We start from the raw sequence: 26,088 nt of genomic DNA on the forward strand, positions 1-26,088 counted from the left end.
AATGAAACTAACTGATGTTATGAGTCAAATGGACCTAACAGATGTCTACAGAACATTTTGACCAAACACAAAAGATAGCCAAAATAACTATAAGGCAGATAGACAGTACCCAAATTAACAAAATCAGAAATTAAAAGGGAGACCTAACAACAATGAAGAAATTCAAAAAAATGATTAGGTCTTACTTCAAAAGCCTGTACTCTTTAAAATTGGAAAATCAAAATTAAATGGGTAATTTTCTACATAGATACCACTTATCAAGTTAAATCTATTTAAAGTAAACTATTTTTAACTGTCCTATAATCCCTAAGGATATAGAAGCAGTTATTAAAAATTTCCCAACCAAAAAAGCCCAGGTCCAGATGGTTTTAGCACAGAATTCTACCAGACTTTGAAATAAGAGCTAATACTAAAGAAGAATACAAAGTATAACACACACACACACACACACACACACACACACACACACACACACAGAGAGAGAGAGAGAGAGAGAGAGAGAAGGAACATCGCCAAACTCGTTCTATGAGACCATAGTCACTATGATACCCAAACTACACAAAGACCCAACAAAGAAAGTATATTTCAAAGCAATCAAACATCATCTACCATGATCATGTAGGCTTCATCCCAAGGACACAGGGATGGTTCAATATATGAACGTCCATCAGCATAATCCACCATATAAACAAACTGAAAGAAAAAGTCACATGATAATCTCATTAGATGCTGAAAAGCCTTTGACAAAATCCACTACCTACATCTTAAAACCTATGTGTTAATAGTCTTGGAGAGATCATGGATACAAGCTGCATCCCTAACTATAATCAAAGCAATATATAGCAAGCCAATAGCCAAAGTCAAATAATATGTAGAGAAACTTAAAGCAATTCCACTAAAATCAGGGACAAGCCAAATATGCTCTCTTTCTCTCTCTCTCTCTCTCTCTCTCTCTCTCTCTCTCTCTCTCTCTCACCAATATGGTGCTTGAAGTTCTAGCTAGAGCAACAAGACAAGAGATCAAGAAGAAAGGAAAAAGACAAAGCATCACTACTTTCAAATGATACTTTAATATCATCTGAGCATCCCCCAAAATTCTACAAGAGAACTCCTACAGTTGATAAATACCTTCAGCAAAATGACTGGATACAAAATTAACTAAAAAAATCAGTAACCCTCCCTTATACAAATAATAGGCAGTCTGAGAAAGAAACCAGGGAAACAACACCATTTATAATAGCCATAAATAATATGAACTATCTTGGTGTAATTCTAACCAAGCTAGTGAAAGACCTGAATGACAAGAACTTTAAGTCTCAGAAAAAAGAAATTGAGGAAGATATCAAAAGGCAGAAAGATCTTCTATGCTCATGGTAGGTAGGATTAACAGTAAAAATGGACATTGTACCAAAACAATCTACATATTCAATATTTCCCATCAAAATTCCAACACAATTCTCTACAGACCTTGAAAGAACAATTCTCAACTTCATATGGAAAAACAGAATCCCAGAATAGCTAAAACAAACCTGTACAATAAAAGAACTTCTGGAGGTATCACATGCCTGATCTCAGGCTGTACTACAGAGCAATAGTAAAAAAACAAACAAACAAAACTGTATGGTATTGGTATAGAAACAGACAGGCTGATCAATGGAATTAAATCAAAGACCCAGAAGAAAACCCACACAAGTATCCATAAGAATACTTGAGTTTTGACAAAGAAGGCAAAACTATACAATGGAAAAAAGAAAGCATCTTTAACAAACTGTGCTGGTCTAGTTGGATGTCTACATGTAGAAGAATGCAAATAGACCCATATTTATCACCCTGAATAAACTTCAAATACAGGTGGATCAAAGATCTCAACATAAAACCAGATACACTAAATCTAAAAGAGAAAGTGAGGAATAGTCTTGAATGCATTGGTACAGGAGATAACGTCCTGAACAGAACACCAATTGCTCAGGTTCTAAGCTCAGCAATTGATAAATGGAACCTGATGAAACTGAAAAGCTTCTGTAAGGAAAAGAACACTGTCAATATGACAAAATGGCAGCCTATAGATTGGGAAAATATCTACACCAACCCTATATCTGACAGAGGATTAGTAACCAAAATATATAAAGAACTCAAGAAGTTAGACATAATTAAATAACATAGTTAAAAATGGGATACAGAGGGGTTGGGGATTTAGCTCAGTGGTAGAGCGCTTGCCTAGGAAGCGCAAGGCCCTGGGTTCGGTCCCCAGCTCCGAAAAAAAGAACCAAAAAAAAAAATGGGATACAGAGATAAACAGAGACTTCTCAACAAAGGAATCTTGAATGGCTAAGAAGCACTTAAAGAAAATTTCAAAGTCCTTAGTCATCAGGGAAATGCAAATATAAACCCTTTATACCCATCTGAATTGCTAAGATAAAAAAAATTTGCTAAGATTAAAAAAAATGACAGCACATTCTTATGAAGATGTGAAGCAATGGGGACACTCTTCCATTGCTGTACAAACTTGTACAATCAGTTTGGAAATCAATTTTGCAGTTTCTCAGAAAACTAGCAATACGTCTACCTGAAGACCCAGCTGTACCCATCCTGGGCATATACCCAAACGATGCCCCACTATGCCACAGGGACACTTGCTCAACTGTTTATAGCCACTTTATTCACAATAGCCAGAGACTGGAAACTGCTTAGATACCCCTCAACTGAAGAATGGATAGAGAAAATGTGGTACATTTACACAATGGTATACTATCCAGCTATTAAAAACAAAACTTCAATTAGGAATATAGGAGCAGTCAGCAGCAGGAACCTGCTGTTTTCTGCCTGTGGCAAGAGCTGAACTGAACTGGTCCCTCAGCTCTCTGCACCCAAATCCTGTGCTGGGAGAGAGCTGGACCCTCAGAAGTGCAGATACTCCTGTGAACTCAGAGGAGACAGCTACTTTCTGCCCACATTCCTGGCTCAAGCGGAAATCGCCTAGTGCCATCTGTACCCCCTGGGCACAGGGACCTAGAAGCAGTCAGGGGCAGGACCCTTTGGGTTTCTACTTGCCCCGAGAACTGAAAGCCAGTCACCAGGAGTGCCTACACACTTGAGAGCAGAGCTCTTTGTTCTCAGATCCAACTGAAAGAAAACAGGTCTGCAGGAGTGCTGACACACAGGCCCTACAGGAGGGCTAAGCCACTGTCAGAGACAGCAAGACAAGCTAACACCAGAGACAACCTGATGGCGAGAGGCAAGGGCAGGAAGCTAAGCAACAGAAACCAAGACTACTTGGCACCATCAGAGACCAGTTCTCCCAACCAAAGAAATACTGGATATCCAAACACACCAGAAAAGCAAGATTTAGATTTAATGATGATGACGGAGGACTTTTAAGAAGGACATAAATAACTCCCTTAAAGAAATGCAGTACAACACAAGTAAACAAGTAGAAGCCCTTAAAGAGGAAACAAAAAAATCCCTTAAAGAATTACAGGAAAACACAACCAAACAGGTGAAGGAATTGAACAAAACTGTCCAGTATTTAAAAATGGAAATAGAAACAATAAAGAAAGCACAAAGGGAGACAACCCTGGAGATAGAAAACCAAGGGAAGAGATCAGGAGTCATAGATACAAGCATCACAAATAGAATACAAGACACAGAAGAGAGAATCTCAGGAGCAGAAGATACCATAGAAAACATTGACACAACCTTCAAAGATAATGTAAAACACAAAAAGCTACTGGCCCAAAACATCCAGGAAATCCAGGACACAATGAGAAGAGCAAACCTAAGGATAATAGGGATAGAAAAGAGTGAAGACTCCCAACTTGAACGGCCAGTAAATATCTTCAACAAAATTCTAGAAGAAAACTTCTCTAACCTAAAGAAAGAGATGCACATAAACATACAAGAAGCCTACAGAACTCCAAAGAGATTGGACCAGAAAAGAAATTCCTGCCATCACCTAATAGTCAAAACACCAAATGCACCAAACAAAGAATATTAAGAGCAGTAAGGGAAAACAAGTAACATATAAAGGCAGACCTATCATAATTACAACAGACTTCTCACCAGAGACTATGAAAGCTAGAAGATTCTGGGCAGATGTCATACAGACCATAAGAGAACACAAATGCCAGCCCAGGCTACTATATCCAGCAAAACTCTCAATTAACATAGATGGAGAAACCAAGATACTTCATGACAAAACCAAATTTACATAATATCTTTCTACAAATCCAGCCCTACAAAGGATAATAGGTAGAAAACTCCCAACACAAGGAGAGAAACTATGCCCTAGAAAAAGCAAGAAAGTAATCATCTTGCAATGAAACCAAAAGAAGAGAGACACACAAATATAATTCCACCTCTAAGAATGAAAATATCAGGAAGCAACAATCACTATTCCTTAATATCTCTTAACATCAATGGATTCAATTCCCCAATAAAAAGACATAGAGTAAAAGACTGGATATGTAAAGAGGACCCAGCATTCTGCTGCATATAAGAAACACATCTCAGAAACAAAAAGAGACACTACCTCAGAGTAAAAGGCTGGAAAACAACTTTCCAAGCAAGTGGTCCTAAGAAACAAGCTGGAATGACTATTCTAATATCGAATAAAATTGACTTTCAACCAAAAGTCATCAAAAAAGATAAGGAAGGATACCTCATATTCATCAAAGGAAAAATCCATCAAGATGAACTCTCGATCCTAAATATCTATGCCCCAAATGCAAGGGCAACTACATTCATAAAAGAAACTTTACTAAAATTCAATCACACATTGCACCTCACACAAAAATAGTAGGAGATTTCAACCCCACTCTCATCAATGGACAGATCATGGAAACAGAAATTAAAGAGACATAGAGAAAATAACAGAACCAAATTGACATAACAGATATTTATAGAACATTTCATCCTAAAACAAGAGGATATACCTTCTTCTCAGCACCTCATGGTACCTTCTCCAAAATTGACCACATAATCAGCCATAAAAGAGGTTTTAACAATTACAAGAAAATAGAGATAATCCCACACATCCTATCAGATCACCACAGACTAAGGCTGGTCTTCAATAACAAGAAAAATAACAGAAAGCCCACATATACATGGAAGTTGAACAATGCTCTACTCAATAACTTGGTTAAGGAAAAAATAAAGAAATTAAAGCCTTCTTAGAATTTAATGAAAATGAATGCATAACATACCCAAACTTATGGGACACAATGAAAGCAGTATTGAGAGGAAAACTCATAGCTCTGAGTGACTGCAGAAAGAAACAGGAGAGGGCATACATTAACAACTTGACAGCACACCCAAAAGCTCTAGAACAAGAAGAAGCAAATACACCCAAGAGGAGTACAAAGCAGGAAATAATCAAATTCAGGGCTGAAATCAACCAAGTAGAAACAAAAAGGACTATACAAAGAATCAACAAAACCAGGACCTGGTTCTTTGACAAAATCAACAAGATGGATAAACCCTTAGCCAGACTAACCAGAGGGCACAGAGAGTGTATCCAAATTAAGAAAATCAGAAATGAAAAGGGAGACATAACAACAGAATCTGAGGAAATTCAAATAATCATCAGATCCTACTACAAAAGTTTATATTCAACAAAACTGGAAAATCTGAAGGAAATGGACAATTTTCTAGACAAATACCAGGTAATAAAGTTAAATCAGGAACAGATAAACAATCTAGACAATCCATAAATCCTAACTAAATATAAGCAGTTATTAAAAATCTCCCAACCAAAAAGAACCCAGAATCAGATGGATTTAGTGCAGAATTCTATCAGACCTTCATAGAAGACCTCAAACCAATACTATCCAAACTATTCCACAAAATAGAAACAGACGGAGCACTACCAAATTCCTTCTATGAAACCACAATTACGCTCATACCTAAACCACACAAAGACCCAACAAAGAAAGAGAACTTCAGACCAATTTCCCTTATGAATATCGACACAAAAATATTCAATAAAATTCTCCCAAACTAAATCCAAGAACATAGCAAAATGATCATCCATCATGATCAAGTAGGCTTCATCCCAGGGGTTCAGGGATGATTGGAAATCCATCAATGTAATCCACTATATAAATAAACTCAAAGGAAAAAAATAACCACACGATCATTTCATTAGGTGCTGAGAAAGCATTTGACAAAATTCAACACCCCTTCATGATAAAAGTCCTGGAAAGATCAGGAATTCAAGGCCCATACCTAAACATAGTAAAAGCTATATACAGCAAACCAGTAGGTAATATTAAACTGAATGGAGAGAAACCTGAAGCAATCCCACTAAAATCAGGGACTAGACAAGGCTGCCCACTCTCTCCCTATTTACTCAATATAGTTCTCGAAGTCCTAGCCAGAGCAATCAGACAACAAAAGGAGGTCAAAGGGATACAAAATGGAAAGGAAGAAGTCAAAATATCACTATTTGCAGATTATATAGTATACTTAAGTGACTCCAAAAATTCCACCAGAGAACTACTAAGCCTGATAACCAACTTCAGCAAAGTGTCTGGGTATAAATTAACTCAAACAAATCAGTAGCCTTCCTCTACTCAAAGGATAAACAGGTTGAGAAAGAAATTATTTAAATGACACCCTTCATAATAGTCCCAAATAATATAAAATAACTTAGTGTGATTCTAACCAAGCAAGTGAAAGATCTATATGACAAGAGCTTCAAGTTTCTGAAGAAAGAAATTGAAGAAGATCTCAGAAGATGGAAAGACCTCTCATGCTCATGGATTGGCAGGATTAAAATAGTAAAAATGGCCACTTTGCCAAAAAGCAATCTACAGATTCAATGCAATCCCCATAAAAATTCCAAGTCAATTCTTCATAGAGTTTGAAAGAGCAATTTGCAAATTCATTTGGAATAACAAAAACAAACAAACAAACAAAACTCAAAAAACAGGGTAGCGAAAACTATCCTCAACAATAAAAGAAGTTCTGGGGGAATCACCATCCCTGAACTCAAGCAGTATTACAGAGCAATAGTGAAAAAAAACTGTATGGTATTGGTACAGAGACAAGCAGGTAGACCAGTGGAATAGAATTGAAGACCCAGAAATGAACCCACATACCTATGATCACTTGACCTTTGACAAAGGAGCTAAAACCATCCAATGGAAAAAAGATAGCATTTTCAACAAATGGTGTTGGTTCAGCTGAGGTCAGCATGCAGAAGAATGCAGATCGATCCATGCTTATCACCCTTTACAAAGCTTAAGTCCAAGTGGATCAAAGACCTCCACATCAAACCAGATACACTCAAACTCTTCGAAGAAAAAGTTGGGAAGAGTCTCCATCACATGGGCACTGGGGAAATTTTCCTGAACAAAACACCAATGGCTTCTGCTCTAAGATCAAGAATCAACAAATGGGATCTCATCAAACTGCAAAGCTTCTATAAGGCAAAAGACACTGTCATTAGGACAAAACAGTAACCAACAGATTGGGAAAAGATCTTTATCCATCCTACATCTGATAGAGGGCTAATATACAAACTACACAAAGAACTCAAGAAGTTAGACTCCAGAGAGCCAAATAATCCTATAAAAATGGGGCACAGAGCTAAACAGAGAATTCTCAGCCCAGGAATATCGAATGGCTGAGAAGTACCTAAAGAAATGCTCAACGTCCTTAGTCATCAGGGAAATGCAAATCAAAACAACCCTGAGATTCCACCTCACACCAGTCAGAATGGCTAAGATCAAAAACTCAGGTGGAAACAGATGCTGGCAAGGATGTGGAGAAAGAGGAACACTCCTCCCTTGTTGGTGGGATTGCAAACTGGTACAACCACTCTGGAAATCAGTCTGGAGGTTCTTCAGAAAATTGGACATTGAACTACCTGAGGATCCAGCTATACCTCTCTTGGGCATATACCCAAAAGATGCCCCAACATATAACAAAGACACGTGATCCACTATGTTCATAGCAGCCTTATTTATAATAGTCAGAAGCTGGAAAGAATCCAGATGCCCTTCAACAGAGGAATAGATACAGGAAATGTGGTACATCTACACAACGGAATACTACTCAGCTATCAAAAACAATGACTTTATGAAATTCATAGGCAAATGGATGGAACTAGAAAATCTCATCCTGAGTGAGATAACCCAATCACAGAAAAGCACACCTGGTATGCACTCACTGATAAGTGGATATTAGTCCAAAAGCTCGAATTACCCAAGATACAATCCACAGGCCACATGAAGCTCAAGAAGAAGGATGACCAAATTACAGGTGCTTCACTCCTTCTTAAAAGGGGGGACAAAAATATTCATAGGAGGGGATATGGAGGCAAAGTTTGGAGCAGAGGCTGAAAGAATGGCTATTCAGAGCCTGCTCCACAAGTAGCCCATATATATATACAGCCAACAAACTAGATAAGACTGATGAAGCTAAGAAGTGCTTGCTGACAGGGGCCGGATACAGGTGTCTCCTGAGAGACATAACCAGAACATGTCAAATACAGAGGCAAACACTAGCAGCAAACCATTGAACTGAGAACAGAATACCCGTTGGAGGAATTAGAGAAAGGATTGAAAGAACTAAAGGGGTTTGCAACACCATAAGAACAACAATGCCAACCAACCAGAGCTCCCAGGAATACATAGACTGATCCATGGCTCCAGCTGCATATGTAGCAGAGAATGGTCTTGTTGGGCACCAATAGAAGGAGAAGCCCTTGGTCCTCCCAAGGTTTGACTCCAGTGTCAGCGAATGTCAGGGGGGAGGTTGCAAGGGGGATGGATGAGGAATGGAACACCTTTATAAAAAAAAGGGGAGGGGGATGGGACAGGGGGCTTTTGTCTGGGAAACTGGTGAAGGGAACAACATTTGAAATGTAAATAAAAAATATCTAAGAAAAGAAAAAAAGAAAGAAAGATGATTAAAGAAGAATCTTGAATTTTGCAGGCAAATGGATAGAACTTGAGAATATCATCCTGAGTGAGATAAACCAGTGTCAGAAAGGTACATATGGTATGTACTCGCTTATAAGTGGACGTTAGCCAGGCTAAACGTGCAGGATAACCAGGCTAAAAATTCATAGACCGAAAGAAACTCTGGTAATAAGGAGGTCCCAAGGGAGGATGTGCAAATCTCACTCAGAAGGGGAAATCCAAATAGTCCTCAGAGGTGGATGGAGAGAGGGAGTTGGGTAGGAGAGAGGTTGGAGAGGGCAATGTGGATGTCAATCAAGTGCAGGGGCGGGGTGAGCGAGTCCTGGGAGTGAGAATGGAAATTGGTAGAGGGCATCTCCGGAACTAGCTAAAGAGCGGGGATTGTGAGGACCTGGGGAGTCTATGGGGTGACACTAGCTGAGGTTCCTACCATAGGGAGATACAGAGACTGAAGTGACCACCTCCTGTGGCCAGGCAGGATTTTCAGAGGAGAGAGAAGGACATCAATCCACCTACAAACCTTCGACCCAAAATTTGTTTTGCCTACAAGATATGCAAAGATCAAGATGTAGCAGACCCTGAAGGAACAGACAACCAGTGACGGCTGCAACTTGGGAGCTATCCCATGTGAGAGAGACAACCCCTGACACTATTAATGATACTCTAATATGCTTGGAGACAGGAAAATATCATAACTGTCTCCTGACAGGCTTTATCTAACAGTGAACGGAGGCAGACGCAGAGACCCACAGCCAAACACCCGGTGGAGTTCAAGGAGTCTTGAAGAAGGGTTGGGGGTAGAATTGAGCAAGCTGGAGGGGTCAAGGACACCACAAGAAAACCTACAAAGTCAACTAACTTGGACCATGGGGGTTAACTGAGACCGGGCCACCAACCATGGAGCATGCAGGTGCTGGACCTAGGTACCCTTCATATTTGCAGTGAATGTGCAGTTTGGTCTTCATGTGGGTCCTCTAAAACGGGAGTGGGGGCTCTCGGTCTCTGCTTCCTGACACTGGATCCCCTTCACCTACGTGGACTGCCTGGTTGGGCCTCAGTGGGAGGGGACTACTTAATGATGTGCAAATAACAGCAACCAACAACCGACGCCACCTCTTGGGGCCCTGGCACTTCTATACCCTCTGAAGAGTCCCCAGAATTCTGAACATCACACGCTCACAGACACTATCTGCATCTGGCAAAATCACACCCCTGTTAGAGCATGAGGAAAATCACAGGCAGCTGCTGAGGACAGTCTGAGGCACCTCCATATCCCGCACCTGAGATTAAAATGAAAACGCATTCTTAAAATTATTTCTGCGTTTTTTTAAAGGAACAAAAACAATAGGCACTGGTGGAATACTTGAGATGAGAGACTTGTACAAGATCATGAGGTCATTTGAGGCATGCTCCTGCTACAGCCCTTCTTTTTTTGCCTTTAAGTTCCGGTTGTTAGGTGAATAATTTCTCTCCATCCTGGGCTCCCACCATGATGCGTTTTCTTACCACAGGCCCAAAGCAACAGAGCCAATCAGAGGCCAAACAAACCATTCCTCTTTATATGCTGATTACTTCGTGTATTTTGCTGTAGTGTTGAAGGGGTAACTTAAATCATTACTTATTATGTTGTTTACTTACCTGCTCCCCTGTGTCCTTCGGGTTTCTGTTTCCTTGCCAATCTTCTTTGCCTGTGTGACTGACCCCCATTCTGCTTCACCACAGATTTTGACTGCTGTAAGCACAGATCTTTGGAAAGGTAGGATGGACCATTAGTTGTGTACTAGAAGTGTTATTAAAAGATCCCAGCTCTGAAATTGTTATCTGTGGTGAGCTACACTACAAGTTTAGAATGTATGTGGATCAATTTAATGGTTGCCAGCAAAATCCCATACCAATTATAATTAGGGGAGAAAAGAGAAGCCCATGTGAGCTAAGAAAGCATAGGGAAGAAGACTGAGGCCATGCAGAGAGACCCGGAGAAGAGGACCATGGAAGACCAAGATGATAAAGGAGAATTTGGCTGCTTTTTGTCCTTCCAGCTCTCATGAGGCCTCACCATACTTTTATATATTTCTCTCCAATGAGAAAAGCCATTTTGTACGACTTCCATTTTATCGTTATTCTAGAACTTCCAATTCATATCATCAAACACAGCTTACAATATTTTCTTACACTTTTAAAGCTTAATGGTTATTTGACTTGAGTTTTTAAATAATAGAGGAATTTAAAATAATTAAAAGGGACTGAATTGATGTGAATTAATTATTTCTTCCATTGATCACAAAGATCCAGGTCCCCGGCTCTTCTGCTAACATTTGCTTTGCCCATTTTCTGTTTCTTTTGGCAGCCAGAGCACTGGCACATGGTTTATTCTTAATGATTGTCCTAAATTTTTCCCAAATAGCTAAGCTATCAGATTCTCATCTCTCTGAGTTACAAATCCAAGTTAGGTAAAAATGAAATCTATAAATCTCTGAATATACAGGTACATAGTGGGGGAAAGACTGGAAGAATATAGACCAAAATGTTATAAGTATTTATCCATGTTTTTTTCTTTTTTATGCTTTTCTGCAAACAATGAGAGTATATTACTTTATAATCAAATAAATGCAATTATATGACATTTTAAAAAAATGAGCAATTAATTTCCTCCAAGCCCAGCTTTGCTGAGGGATGGCGGTTCCTAAATACACAGTGGTTTTGTTTCCATTGATTTCCACATTTGCTATGATTTGGTCCAAGAGCAATTTTGCAGAGCACTTTTTCATTTTATGAGCCTTAAGGATGCTTTATCTTTTCAGCTTCTATGACTAACAGAGAACTATTTACCCGATCACCTGACTGGAATGGTGGGGAGGAGACTGGGCTGTGCTATTTATCACTGTCTGCTCTAACCCGATCTCTTAGCTGGTTCTGACCTGAATCTCAGGCACAGGTAACAGCTAAGTGGCTGACACAGGTGCATCTGTTACTGTTTCCAGCAGTCTGCCTCGAGCTGGCGTAGGCTCTGATGGTGAGGTACAGAAGGCGAGGATGGCCCGTGCCTATCTATATTAGTCTCATTTTTATCACGGTGAACATATTCCTAACATAGACAACAGGAAGGAGGGACTGTTCGGGTTGCTCATGGTTTCAGAGGTCAGGCTATCATGGCATGGAGTGCAGAGCAGAACAGAGAGGTCCTATCATGGTGGCCAGGAGGCAGAGACAGGGAAGAAACCAGGAACTTGAGTAAGCTGCTTCCTCTGACTATGCTCTGTGTCCCCAGGGTTGCACTACTAACACTGCCAGCCAGCCATGCAAAAGAGGAGCCCCAGCGAGAGCATTTCACATGTAAACCATAACACCCTTTCTTTTTTTTTTTTAAAGATTTATTCATTTATTATATATAAGTACACTGTAGCTGTCTTCAGACACACCAGAAGAGGGCATCGGATCTCTTTACAGATGGTTGTGAGCCACCATGTGGTTGCTGGGAATTGAACTCAGGACCTCTGGAAGAGCAGTCGGGTGCTCTTAACCGCTGAGCCATCTCTCCAGCCCCCATAACACCCTTTCTTATGGAGATGGTATGCTAATGGAGAAATTTGGTATGCTACCAAATCTCTATATGCACAGAATATAGAAACAAAACACATATAGAACAACATGTAGAAATACAAACCACCCAGAGAAAGGTGTTCAAGTGGGGTGCAATAAATATCAAACTTGGGGGAAGGATTTTCAATGTGGCTATATTTGCATTGTTATCTAAGAATAAGAGCGAAATCATCCTGGGCAGTAGAGATGCTGCTGCTAAGATCACATCACAGGATGAGTTTTGAAGAACAAAGGGAGCTAATCTGAGTGGACAATGAAGGCCAGGAGGAGATGAGCTCCAAAGGTGGGGAGATAGCAGTTTATGAAGGTGTGGGGGATGGTGGGGGAGGTGTGGGTATCATTTTGGTTTGACAAGAAACTGACTATACCAGTTTCTTTTCTCATCTCTAGGACAAAACAGGTGGCCTGGACAATAGAAAGGAGAAGGGGTCTGCTGAGCTCATAGTTTCAGAGGTATCAGCCCATCCTGGTGTGGAAAGTATAGGAGGAAAATTCACACTGTGGCAGCCAGGAAGAAGGGGTGAGCGCAAAACATAGTTCCAAGGAAATGTCTCTAACTACACTCACATGTAGCCTTTACCACCTCCCAACAGTGCCGTCACATCATGAGTCCATAAAAGGAATAATCCCTTCATTAGATCAGAGCCCTTGTGATGTAACACCTGGCAATGTTGTCTTACACATATCCAGATGTGTGCCTCACCAATCTCTTAGGCCTCTCTCAGTCCAACCAAGCTGACAATCCAGATTAACCATCACACCACAGAAGCATCTCAAGCACAGAAGTGACATGATTATTTTTTGTGTTGAAGAGATAACTCCAGAACCCCAGCTCTGAGCTGATGGAATAGATAGTCTTTCTACCTAGTCCTCTTGCTAAATTCAAATGCTGTCCTAGTTGTTATTTATAAGGAGACTTGGGAATGGAGAGGGAAGAATGAAAGTTGGTGGACTTTGGTACCTGAGTGCAATATAGCCATACTGAATTTGTGTATTTAAAATCTTTTTCTTCCATGTATCCTAGAATCAGAGGTGAAGAAACAAGAAAGTAAAAATCAAGTACTAACCACCAAACATTCTGTAATCAAAGAAAAGTTTACTTTACTTAGACAATGCTAGGAAAGGGGCAGGGTAACAGAAAAAGAAATCTTTAGGCTCTAACCACTGACTGCAGCCAAATGTCACACTGAAAGTTATGGTCTGCCCCTCACATGACAGCCAAGATTTCTACCTCTGAAAGGATGAAATGGAATAGATGCTCCAATCCACACACTGGAGGGAAAGCCAAGTTGGGAGCTGGAATTTTCACTTGTCCAAGCAGGAATAAGCTCCTGGTTATGCAAGGCATCAATGAGCATGGACTCCCACCTTCACCTCGGAGTAACCATACACCTCTGTCATTCTTCATGGAAATGATGTCAAAGGAGGCCTCCTGGAGACAGGGTTCTATCACTGCTAAGAAATAAGAAGGTTACCACCTCCTCTGTGGGGTCAGTGGAGGTCACTTAAAAGCAAGATGCTCCTAACTATCCCAGCCTGACTCTCCTAGTCTTAAGGTCAGTGAGGAACCAGGACTCCCAACCTTCCTTGTAGGAAGGAGGTACATGGCCCCCCAGGTGTCAATAAGGCTTGGGTTGAAAACCTGGCTTTTACTGTCACTAGGAGAAATAAGGAATCTTCAAACTCTTTAGTAGACCAATGTTAAGGGATGACACAAATATAAATGTAATAAATAAACAGATATTTGTAATGTCATAGTGAGAATAACTGAAAAGTCTTTACTAAGAGATGCACCAAGAAACATATATAAATTAAAATAGAATTCTGAATAATCTTCAAGTAACCAATAGAAAGACATGGGGAAAATGAAATAATACAAAACACAATTTTTAAAATGCCACACCTAATTCCTAGCAGATCAATAGTTTTATTAAACATAAATGTCTTAAACATACCAATTAAAAGAGAAATTAACAGACTGAATTGAAAGTATAACTCAACCATCTATAACAAATTCACTTTAGATATTGCAACTTAAGTTGGTTGAGGAAGAAAGCATACAAAAATATATGATGCACATATTAACTGAAGTGAAGCAAGAGTGGTGATGTTAATGACGGACCCAATAGATTTGTGGTAAAAGAAAATTGCCAGGGATAAAGATGGACATCATTTAATGAGAAAAGAGTCATTTCAGTAGGAAGCCATAACAAAAAAAAATCAAATGCATATGTTCAAAACTGAGACAAGTATTTGAAATGAAATCTAACTGAAAGGAGGAACAGATAAATCTATAATTACTGCCAGACATTAAACATTCTTCTCAATAACAGACAGAATCTCTAGACACAAAAACCAGCAGGAGCACAGAACAACACAACAACACTATCAAATGATACCCAATAGTGGGTTCTAGTCACTATTCTAGGATATTTTACCCAAAACAGAATACACAAACATCAACAAATGATATCAAGACATACTATATCCTGTGTCATAACACAAATTCCACTATTTTTAAAAGGACCAAATCCACACACAAAATATTTTATGACAATGGAGGCAAATTATAAATCCTTAACAGAAAGAAAAGCTCCAAGCATTGGATACTAGATACTTCTAATAATCCATGGATCCAAGAGGAAGTCTCAAGGAAAAAAATTAAATTAAATTTTTGAGTCATTGATAAGGCAATGACTGAGAAGAAAACTAAGAAAAAAGGAAACCTATGTATAGGAGTCTAAGCTCTGTTGTAAAAATATAAAAAAATAAAAAGTACGGTTGTCTTTTACCTCATTAGGCCCGGCACCGCAGTGCCCCAAGATATCTGTTAGATATCTTGGTGGAAACACACCCCAACTCCATGGTGGCCCAGACCAGCCACCCCACACTCCATTACACTTAAATCTACACATGAAAGACCACACAACACAATAATCTTTGACCCAATTGATAAGATATAATTGCCTACCTAAACATACAAAGCCCAGTACCATCCATCCCTTAAGAACATTAATAACAACCTGTAAATACACAGAGAGGAATCTTAACGTCACCTGCCATGGCTTCTCTCCCTCTCCTCTCCTCTCTCTTCCTCCTTTCCATTCCAGTCTCCTCCTCTTCCTTCAAACTTCTCTCCCACCCATCCTTCCTTCTCTTCCAATGACAGGCCTCCTTCTATCCTGTACCTGCCCCCTCACCTTGTATTTTACAAATTCAATGGGGAGAAGGTTCTAGTGAAGTCACCTGAGTCCTGAGTACCTGACTGAGTACTGTCCTTGGGGCAGTAGAATTAACATCAAAATACAGATAACTCCAGGGCAACCACAACAAAGCTCTTTTTATGTTACTGTGGAGAAAGAATAGCAGAATGAGCCCAAACCAAGGAGAATGAAGAAATAATAAAGAGTAGAAATTAATAACATTGAAAGGAGGAAAAGGATATAGAAAAGCAGCAAAAGACAAAATTTTGTTTCTTTAAAAATATTGAAAAAGTTGGCATGTTGATAGCAACTGACAAAGAAAAGAGTCAAGACTTAGATTGTTAGAATTAAAGTACAAAAAAGAGCTATCACTACTGATCCTACGGACACCAAAGGACATGAGAATAGGTACAGTACTACGTTGGTATGAACGAGGACCTGACAATTTAGATGAAGTGGGTCAGTTCCTTGAAAAACACTAAGTACCACAACTCACCCAAAAGGAAACAGATCACTTAAGTCTCTAGCCACTAAGGTTTGATTTACTTCAATAAAAATTACATTCATTTTTTTTGGTTCTTTTTTTTTTTTCGGAGCTGGGGACCGAACCCAGGGCCTTGCGCTTCCTAGGTAAGCGCTCTACCACTGAGCTAAATCCCCAGCCCCCCATTCATTTTTTTTTTTTAACTCTCCAAAAAGAAATCTTTAGGCAAGGTGGTTTTGATGGAGAATGCTGCCAAACACTAGAAGGATAATATCAATTGCGTTTAATCTTTCCCAGAAAAACAGGACACACACGCACATGCACGCACGCACACACACACACACACACACACACACACACACACACACACACACACACAGAGACAGAGACAGAGACAGAGATAGACAGAGGCAGACAGATGGACAGAAAGATGGACAGACAGACACAGAGACAGAGACAGACAGACAGACAGACACAGAGACAAAGAATATCTTAATTTATCTTATCAATCTTGTAGTACCCCCATATAAAACACAGGTAGAGAAAATGTGAAAAACTGATACTTTAGACAGTGCCCTCCTTGAGTACAGAGACTAACATTTAATGAAGTGTTAGCAAATAGAATTCACTAATATCGTAGCTTTATAATTTTCCTCTTGTATATCCTGCAGTGTTTTGATGGTTTTAGTCTTCATTTTGGAGGATACTAATGTCCTGTGTTTTATTTTTTTTAACTTTCAAGTTAGCATACAAAGTGGTGTGCTTCTATATAGCACTTTCAGGTACCCTTAGCTTCTGTTGGTCTTCATCGTTCCTGTTCCCTACCTGCCCCTCTTCGCTATTTGTATCCTACTGGTCCCAATACTCTCATTTATTCATGATGTGTGCTCTACCGCACCCCTTATTCCCTTTCCTTAAAAGCTTTTCCTCACCATTGTGTCCTTCCTTATTTCATGACCTATAACAACTCTCTCTCTCTCTCTCTCTCTCTCTCACACACACACACACACACACACACACACACACACACACACACACACTCGATAGAATACACAAACGAGAGAGAAAATATGGCAATTGCCTTCTTGAGCCTGCATTACCTGGCTTACATAGTATTTCCCAGTTTCATTCAATTTCCTGCAAATTTCATTTTTGTGTGTGTATGGCTAAATTAACTCTGTGTGTGTGTGTGTGTGTGTGTGTGTGTGTGTGTGTGTGTGTGTGTGACATTTGTACTATATATTCTTCAGATGATGGACAGACATCTATGTTGACTCCATTCCTAGCTATTGTGAATAAATCAGCAATGACTATGGATATATGAGTATCTTTGTAGTAGGATATAAACTCCCTGTGCTTGTGCTCAATAGTGGTACAGGTAGGTCATATGATAGTTCTAGTTTTAGACCTTAAAACAATCTCTGTAGGAGCACTAGCAGTCATTATTAACCTGGACCCCTGAGATCCCTCAGACACTAGATCACCAACCAGGCAGCATACACCAGCTGAGATGAGGCCCCCAACACACATACAGCAGAGAGTTCCCGGGTCTGGACTCAGTCAGAGAAGATGAACCTAATTCTTAAGAGACTGGAGGCCCCAGAGGTTTAAAGGTCTTGGGGGGTGAGTAAGGTGGGAACATCATTGTGGAGACAGGGGGTGAGGGAGGTATGGTACGTGGAACGGTCAGAGAGTGGACCAGGAGGGGAATAAAATCTGGAATGTAAAAATAAACAAACAAACAAACCACTCTCTATATTTGTTTTTATATCATGTATTAAATGTCTAATTAAAAGTCTTTACTGTATTAATTTTGTATCCTGAATCCTTTGTGCTATTGATTATTAATTAGTTTTCTTTGTCTTTAAAACCATTTCTTAGATTTATTTGTTTTATTTTGTGCGTATGAGTGTTTTGCTCACATGTATGTCTGTGTACCACATGCATACCTGGTTGGTGCCTGTGGAGGTCACAGAAGGGTTCAATCCGAACCATGGGATTCCAGATGGTTGTGAGTGGCCACATGTCACATATGTGTTGGGAATTGAATCAGGGATCTCTGTAAGAGCAGCCAGCGCATGTCACCCAGCGAGTCATCTCTCCAATCCCTTAACTTTCATTTTTCTTATCTCTCCTCACTTCTCTCCTTTTCTTCCCTCTTTCTTCTCCTTCTTTCTTTCTCCTCCTGCCATTTCTTATTTCTTTTCTTCTCAATTCATCCCCCACACCTTTAAAAAAAACAAAACAAAACGTAAAAGCCATGTCATCTGCAATCAAAGCCATTTTATTTCTTCCTTCCCAGTCTGGGTGTATTTTATTTCCTCTCACTGTCTTAGCCCGTTAGCTAGGACTTTCAACATGACCCTGAAGAAAGGTGCTGAGGAGGAGAGAGCCAGACCTTGTCCCAGAGCACCCAGTTTCTCATGATGAGAGACAGTACCTGGCTTTGGTTTTTTCAGAGATGTTCTTCATCAACTGGGGGGGAATTCCTTCTTATTTCTAACGTGCTGAGTTTTGACGACAAATGTTGGATTTTGCCAAGTACCTTTTCTGCATCTAACGGTTTGATCAGATGAGTTTGCGTCTTTAATCTGCTGATGTGAAGGATTACATTAATTGCTTTTCAATGTCGAGCCGGCCACAAGAAGGATAAATGCTAGTAGACGGCGGTGTTGCGCACTTCTTTTGATATCGTTAAGATTTGATTTGCTAAAATTTGATAAAGGGTTTTTTATATAAGAAAAATCTATGTGTATAAGAGATACTGATTGTTCTATGGGTTTTCTTATCTTTCTCTGGATATAATATGAATAGAATTAATTCTCGGGATGTATCCTTTCTGCTGTGTTTGCTGGAGGAAACCACTGACACTGGTAGTTCTCCTATTTAAAGTTAGGAGAACTTACTAATGGAATTATCTAGGCCCAGGGCTTTGGTTTTTGTTTTGTCTTGTTTTGGAGGGGTCTATTTGTCTATTTCTCTCTCTTTTGTTTTGGAACAGGGTCTTATGTAGCCCAGCTAAGCCTCAAGCGTCCTATATTGGCGAAGCTAGCCTTGAACTTCCAATTGTTCTGCTCCCCCCACCAAGTGCTGGAATGACTGTGCATGCGCTCATGTGCTGGGCTCCGTGCTTTTTATTTTTGAGATCATTAATTACTTACTCCACTTCTTTAATGAGTCTGGAGTTGTTATCTACTTCCTGTTAGGAAAGCTTTGGTAGATTGAGTCTTTCAAGCAATCAGTCCATTCCATGTAGGCCCGTCCTATCACGTGATTGTGCTGCTCATGAAAGCCCCCCCCCACGCCCCCGCCCCCGTCATCATTTTAACATTCCTAGATTAGTGCTGAAGGCTCTTCCCTCAGTTTTGGTGATTTGATTATTTCCATCCTTAATTAGACTGTGGAAAGTTTATCAATTTTATTGTTGCATTTAATAAACTAGGTTTTGTGTTTGATTTTGTTCCCGTAGTTTCCTATTTTTAGCTCCATTGATTTATCCTTTAATTTTTATTGTTTATTTTCTTCTCCTCACTTTGAGCTTCTATTTTTTGTCTCACTCCCTGATTTCCTTAGAGGGAAGGAAGCTACAAGTTCAGATTATTTATTTTGTGTCGTCCTTACTTTCTAACGCATGCCTGTGATGTGATAAATTTTCTTTGAAGACTGTTCCTACTGCACCCTATGAAATTTGATAAGCCGCATTTTCCAGACTAATTCAGCCCATGACGTCTCAACACGTCCCTCTTGCGATTCCTTCTTTGACCCAGGTGCTATTTGGAATTGCATTGTTTAACCTCCAAATGCGCTGGCGTTTTTCCAGCTATCTCATTGGTATCGATTCTTAGTTTAACTCCACTGTATCAAAGCATAGCTACCTTGCGTGATTTCTATCCTTCTAAATCTGTTGAGGTATGTTTCATAGCACAGCATCTTCTCCACTTTGCTGACTGCCCCGTGCTAGCTTGAGATGAATCAAGAATCGGTCCGTGACATCCTTCAAAAGCTAAACTCTAGAGACGCCTAAATTCCTTATATCGCCTGTGTTCCTCTTTACTGTGTACTTTAAGTCATTTCAGGTTACATTATCTATCCTAGTGGAAACACTACACAGCCATTTGTTACACTACATTATTTAGGGAATTCTGACAAGGAAAATGTCTACCTATGTTCAGAACCAATGTATTTTTTTTCAACGTTGTTTTTCTTTCAAGAAATTTAAATTCATGGCTTAAATTTGAGCCTGTGGATGTGAAATGTGCCCATAAAGAGGACCAACTGTAGACGTCACACCATCATTTGGAGACGTATTCTACAAATGTTAGTGGAAATCAATACATTGGTGATTCTGTCAAGTCCCACTCTTTTTCATGTATTTATTTTGTCTTTGTGTTATAGTGTTCTGCTTGCATGTATGTATGTATGTATGTACGTGTGTATGTACACCTTGTGCATGCAGTTCACGTAGAGGCCAGAAGAGGGCTCAGATCCCCTGGCCCTGGAGTTACTGATGACTGCAAGCCACTATTTACATGGATGGTGGAACGAAATGTGAAGCTACTGAAAGAGCAGCAAATGTTTTTAATTTCTGAGTCATCTCCAGCCCCAGGTTTTACTGTGTTTACTGAATTTCTCCTTGGAGTGCTACCAGGCTTGTTTCCTGTGTTTGGATGCTCTGTTTTTAAACACACACATACACACACACACACACACAGAGAGAGAGAGAGAGAGAGAGAGAGAGAGAGAGAGAAAGAAAGAGAGAAAGACAGAGACAGAGAGACAGAGAGACAGAGAGACAGATACAGAGACAATGACAGAGAGAGGGACCGAGAGAGAATTTAAGATGGACCTCTATCATTAAATGATGCTCTTGATCACTGTTTTTCTTGGAAGTCCTCTGTCTTTATGAAGATAGCCGTCCTTGGGTTCTTTTGATTTGTGTTAGCATGGTATATCTTCCCCCAAACCCCTCTTCTTTTGTCTTCTGGCTTCTTTGTGGGTTTTTTTTTCTTTGACTTTGATGTTTTGTGGTTTGAATATGATATATTTGGTGACCCCTACCCCAACCCCTTTTTGGTGTTTGTCTGGCTTTCTGTTCTCTGTTTGTTCTGGTTTGTTGTTTCTGTGGATCTGTCAATGGCTAGCATTAATAATTAAAGTTTTAAGAAATTCTCCATCCATGCTTCAGATAGGTAGTCTGCTGTTTTCTACTTGTTCTCTTTCTCCTTTCCCTAGAGCTGGCATTTAACTGAGATTGGCTCACAGGCTTGGCTATTCTATTCTGTTTATTTCATTCTTAGTTTCTGTTCGCATTTTGGTTTTGTTTTTAATTGGTCTCAATTCCAGCTCATTACTTTTTTTTAACTGTGTCTAGAGGTTCAGGGGGCTTCAACAATGCATGCGAGATTGTTAGGTTCATTATGAACAGAATAGGTAGCTGTAGTGGGCTGGAAACACACAAGAGACAAATGTGTATGGGAGAAGGGACCAGACAGAGGCTCATGTAGACATTCATGTTAGAGGTGGCAGCTCCCTGCACCAAGCTCACAGCCACAGGGTGGGGGTGGGAGTGAACTACAGGTTTGGTTTGGAGACAAGGAAGTTAAACAAACATCTTAAATATTTCCAATCTTTTTATTCAGGACAAAACCCATTTACCAGCTGAATGCCTGTCTTGGCTTCTAACTTACACAGTCATGCCTTGCTTCATGGTTGAGACTTTCTGGAAAATGCATTATTAGGTAGTTCCGTCATTGTTTAAACAGCAAAGCATGCACTTACACACATTTACATGCATATGAGGTCACTGGTCAATCTAATTTCACAGGATCACTATCAGAGATAGTCTCTGCTTGTTGACCAGAATGTCAGTAGATGAACAGGACTCTAAAAATAAAATCATTTTATGGGCCAACCGGCTTTATCACTCATTGCATGTAGTTTTCCTACAAAACATTTTAATAGAAGGTATAGATTTAACAGATACATAATGTTTGATTATAGATACACCAACAATTTCATAACCCATCACCTACTGTAGGACATTTATGGTATATTTTGCCTGCATTGTTTCCTAACCATGTAGTGGAATGCATATTGTTTACATTTTGGACTTTTTTGTGTATGAGTGTTTGGACTGCATGTAACTGTGTATGCACCATCTGCATGCCTAGTGCTCGAGGAGGCCAGAAGAGGGCATCATGTATCCTGGAAACGCAGCTGCAGATGGTCGTGAGTCACCACCTGGGTGCTAAGAATCACACTTGGGGTCTTTAGAAGAGCAGCCAGGGTTCTTCACTGCTGAGCTGTTGCCTCCACAGAGTAATAGTTACTTTTTTACTCTTACGTTTCAGATCACTTTTGCAGATCCACAGAACTGATTTGCAGAATACTGCAGCACTGAATATGCATTTATTAATCCCTCTCCAAACAATCCTTCCAATAGCAATTATAAAACCCTGTCCCCAGCACCCCTATTACACTTTATCTCCTCGCCACAGAGTATTATCTCCGTGTTTAATCTTTGCCAGGTTGATAGGCAAACAATGTTATCTCGCCGTTTTAATTTGCCATTCTCTGATTATAAGTGAGGTTGAACATTTCCTTGACGCCATCGATCGGTCTTCCTGACTCATTACTCAGGCCACAGTTCACCTGCAGAGCCATCAAGGATGGCTGGGGAGGGGAAGAAGGGGGGGGAGGTGTTTCTCTCAAAAGTGACAAACAACCCAAGTCATGTAATTGAAGAGCCTGGGAGAAGGAAAGCCACCGTCAGTTTAATTGGATTCAAAGGACGTCGTTAGGACTCAGTTCCTGACTGTCCAGCTTGCCTTCACCCGCCATCAAATGGTGCGTTTCGCTCTCTGTGGCCTTTTGGTAACCCAAGGGGACAGCTTCTCAAGAGCTGCTCAGTGGCAAGACCCAGTGGAAAAAACCCTAGCTGCAGCCCAGAATTCATAACACAAGCATCAAGAGATGTCCTTGGTCCAGAGGCTCAGCTGCCAGATCTGAGCCAGCCTCAGTATCCTGGCCCCTTACTGACATGGGAAGAGAGAAATGGGCTACAGAGGCAGCCACGTCCGCAAGAGAAGATGTTGGACGTTCGTTCACCTGAGCACTGGGACATTATCAGCCCAACAGGACAGCAGCACAAAACTTCTATATAGGAAGCCTTAGCCTCTCTCCAATCTTCTCAGGGTACCTGGGACCATCAGAGTCTCTTTTTGTAATATGTAGAGTGGTCCTTGGCTGCCATGGGCAGAGAATGGCTCCCCGGCTTCATTGTCACTGTGCTGCTATGCAGTTCACGGTGATTATATATAATGCACAAGAAACAGACATGTCCTGGGGGTGGGGGAAGAATGGGAGGACATCCAGGCATCCTGGAGCTGGCATCACCCACCAGTGAGTTCTCAGTCTCCAAAAGGAGCAGAAATGGGCTGGGGAGATGGCTCAGTTTTTAAAGCCTGGCACAAGGACCTGAGTTCGATCCTCAGAGCCCACATAAAAGGGCCGATGGGATGGCTCAGAGGCATAAAGTGCTTGTGCAAGGCTGAAACTCAACTTCACACCCCCTAAACCTACATAGATCTGGAGAGTTTGTAGCACACATCTGTGGTCCTCGCGTGGCTGTGGGGAGATCGAAAATGAAGAGAGGAGAATTCTCAGTTCTTTGGCCAGCTCAGCTGATGTGCATGGTAGTGAGACCTGTCTAAAATTAAAAACAGAAAGAATAGGATCAAATAAGGAACGTTATCTTCTGAACAAACTCATATACACGCACGCACGCTGCAAGCACGCTTGCACGCTGCAAGCACGCACGCACGCTGCAAGCACGCACGCACGCTGCAAGCACGCACGCACGCTGCAAGCACGCACGCACGCTGCAAGCACGCACGCATGCACGCAAGTACGCAAGTACGCACGCATGCACGCAAGTACGCAAGTACGCACGCACGCAAGCGAGCACGCAAGCACGGACATGCACATGCACATGAGCCCATACACAGAGCAAGGGGGAGGGTACAGGTAGATAAAACAACCACAACTCCTTGTAGAAATAGAGGAGAAACCAAATGTAAATTAAACACTTGGGGAGATGAAACCAACCGAGTGCAGGAGGGGCGTTCAGTGTGCAGCTGGAGCCCTGCGGCTGAGCCTCACTCTGAGCTGGTTTTCCATAGGTAGTGAGGATGATGATAACCCCACCCCCCAATTCCCCATTCTCAGCATACAGTACCCAAACTTTCTCCCTCAGAGCTCTGTGCAAATGACGACGTGTAAATTATAGGCAATTAATTGCATCATTTATATTCCCTGCAGATCTAAGCCAGATTGGGTCTCAGCCGCTTGAAAGTAAACAGCGTGGCCGCGCTCTCTCCCTATGGTGGACGCCACTTCTTTCAATTATTTTAGCATGTTTTGTCTGGATGCTGGGGCCCAGCTGTCCAGTCAGGGACTTCTGCAGGCCTGTGCCTCAGGTCGCCAGGAGCAGCGGGAAGAGATGTAGGGAAGCAGCCGGCCAGCCCCAGCTGTGTTTGGTCTGGTTCCAACTGGGAAAGACTCATTAGTAAACAACCTTTCTAACGGTTACCATGTGTAATTTCTCCGGGAATATTGGCAGGGGAAGGCCGTGCAGAAGAAAGAATGAGCCTGGAGAGATTTCCCACTGACAGGAGAGGTAGTCGTGCTCAGGGCCAGGCAGGGCTACCTGATCATCCTCTCTTCCGAATCCCCATCAATAAGCCACTAACAATAACAAATCGCTAAATGACGGCCCCTGACCTCTGCGTTGTTGGGACTAAGCACCTGATGAGGTGTCTGCAGTGAATCCTGCTCCTTGCCTCTCTCTTCCTCTTCACGTTTCACAGAATCTGATATTTAGGGAGTGCCCACCTGATGCCAGCTCTGTGCTGACATAACGGCAGGGGGAACTCCCTTCTCACTGTTGTGTTGATGCTGGTGAAGGCAGAGACTTAAACAATGAAAAGTAAGCCAAGCATTTCTGATAATAGGATGCGTCTTGAAGGAAACAAACCAGGATAACGGGAAGAGGGGAACTGAGAGGGACTTAGTCCTACTGAGTGCTTGGCTTAGTCCATTTTCAGTTGCTGTAAGAACTATGCAAGGCTGGAAACATTATAAAGATGCTTATCTTGACTCAGGGTTCAGGAAGCTTGGCAGGCTTAAGAGTAAGGAACCAAGATCCACTCAACTTCTGCTGCTGACCACACACTGCTCCACACCTAAGGGAAAGTAGGTGTGGAGTATAATGTGTACTCTAGACAGTGGCCAAAGGAACCTGAGCCAACTTTACAAGTTGAGTGGGTACTCAACTGCCACAGTGGTCAGCCTAGCCCCACATCTAATCCAGTCTCATATGAATGCCATTGCTCTATTCATGAGGACAGAGTCATTATAGCCTCAACTCTACTTCTGTGTCTCAACACCGGTATCTTAGGGAGTTTCAGTGTGAATTCTCATGAGGACAAACCAAACCACATTGAGACCACAGAATTTATTATCGATGACCTTTCTTAGGGGGTAACAATTTGATCATAACTTGAGTGAGCTTTATAAAGTACCAGGGGAAGAACATTCAGAGAAGAAGGGGTAGGGGTGGGGCTAGGAATTGGAAGAGAGGAAAGGCCCATGAGGTTGAATTATAGTGAGTCAGACAAGGATGTGGACATCTGCGTACATTCAGTATGCAGATGCCTGCCCCTGGCTTCACTCCTGCCTTGTCTGCTCTATAGCTCCTCCCTTTAACCCTATGATTTCTCTATAGCTCCTCCCTTTAACTCTGTGCCTTCTCTATAGCTCCTCCCTTTAACCCTGGGCCTTCTCTAAAGCCCCTCCCTTTAACCCTGGGCCTTCTCTA

Source organism: Rattus norvegicus, chromosome 5 (assembly GCF_021556685.1).
Source record: "Rattus norvegicus strain SHRSP/BbbUtx chromosome 5, alternate assembly SHRSP_T2T, whole genome shotgun sequence".
NCBI classification, from domain to species: domain Eukaryota; kingdom Metazoa; phylum Chordata; class Mammalia; order Rodentia; family Muridae; genus Rattus; species Rattus norvegicus.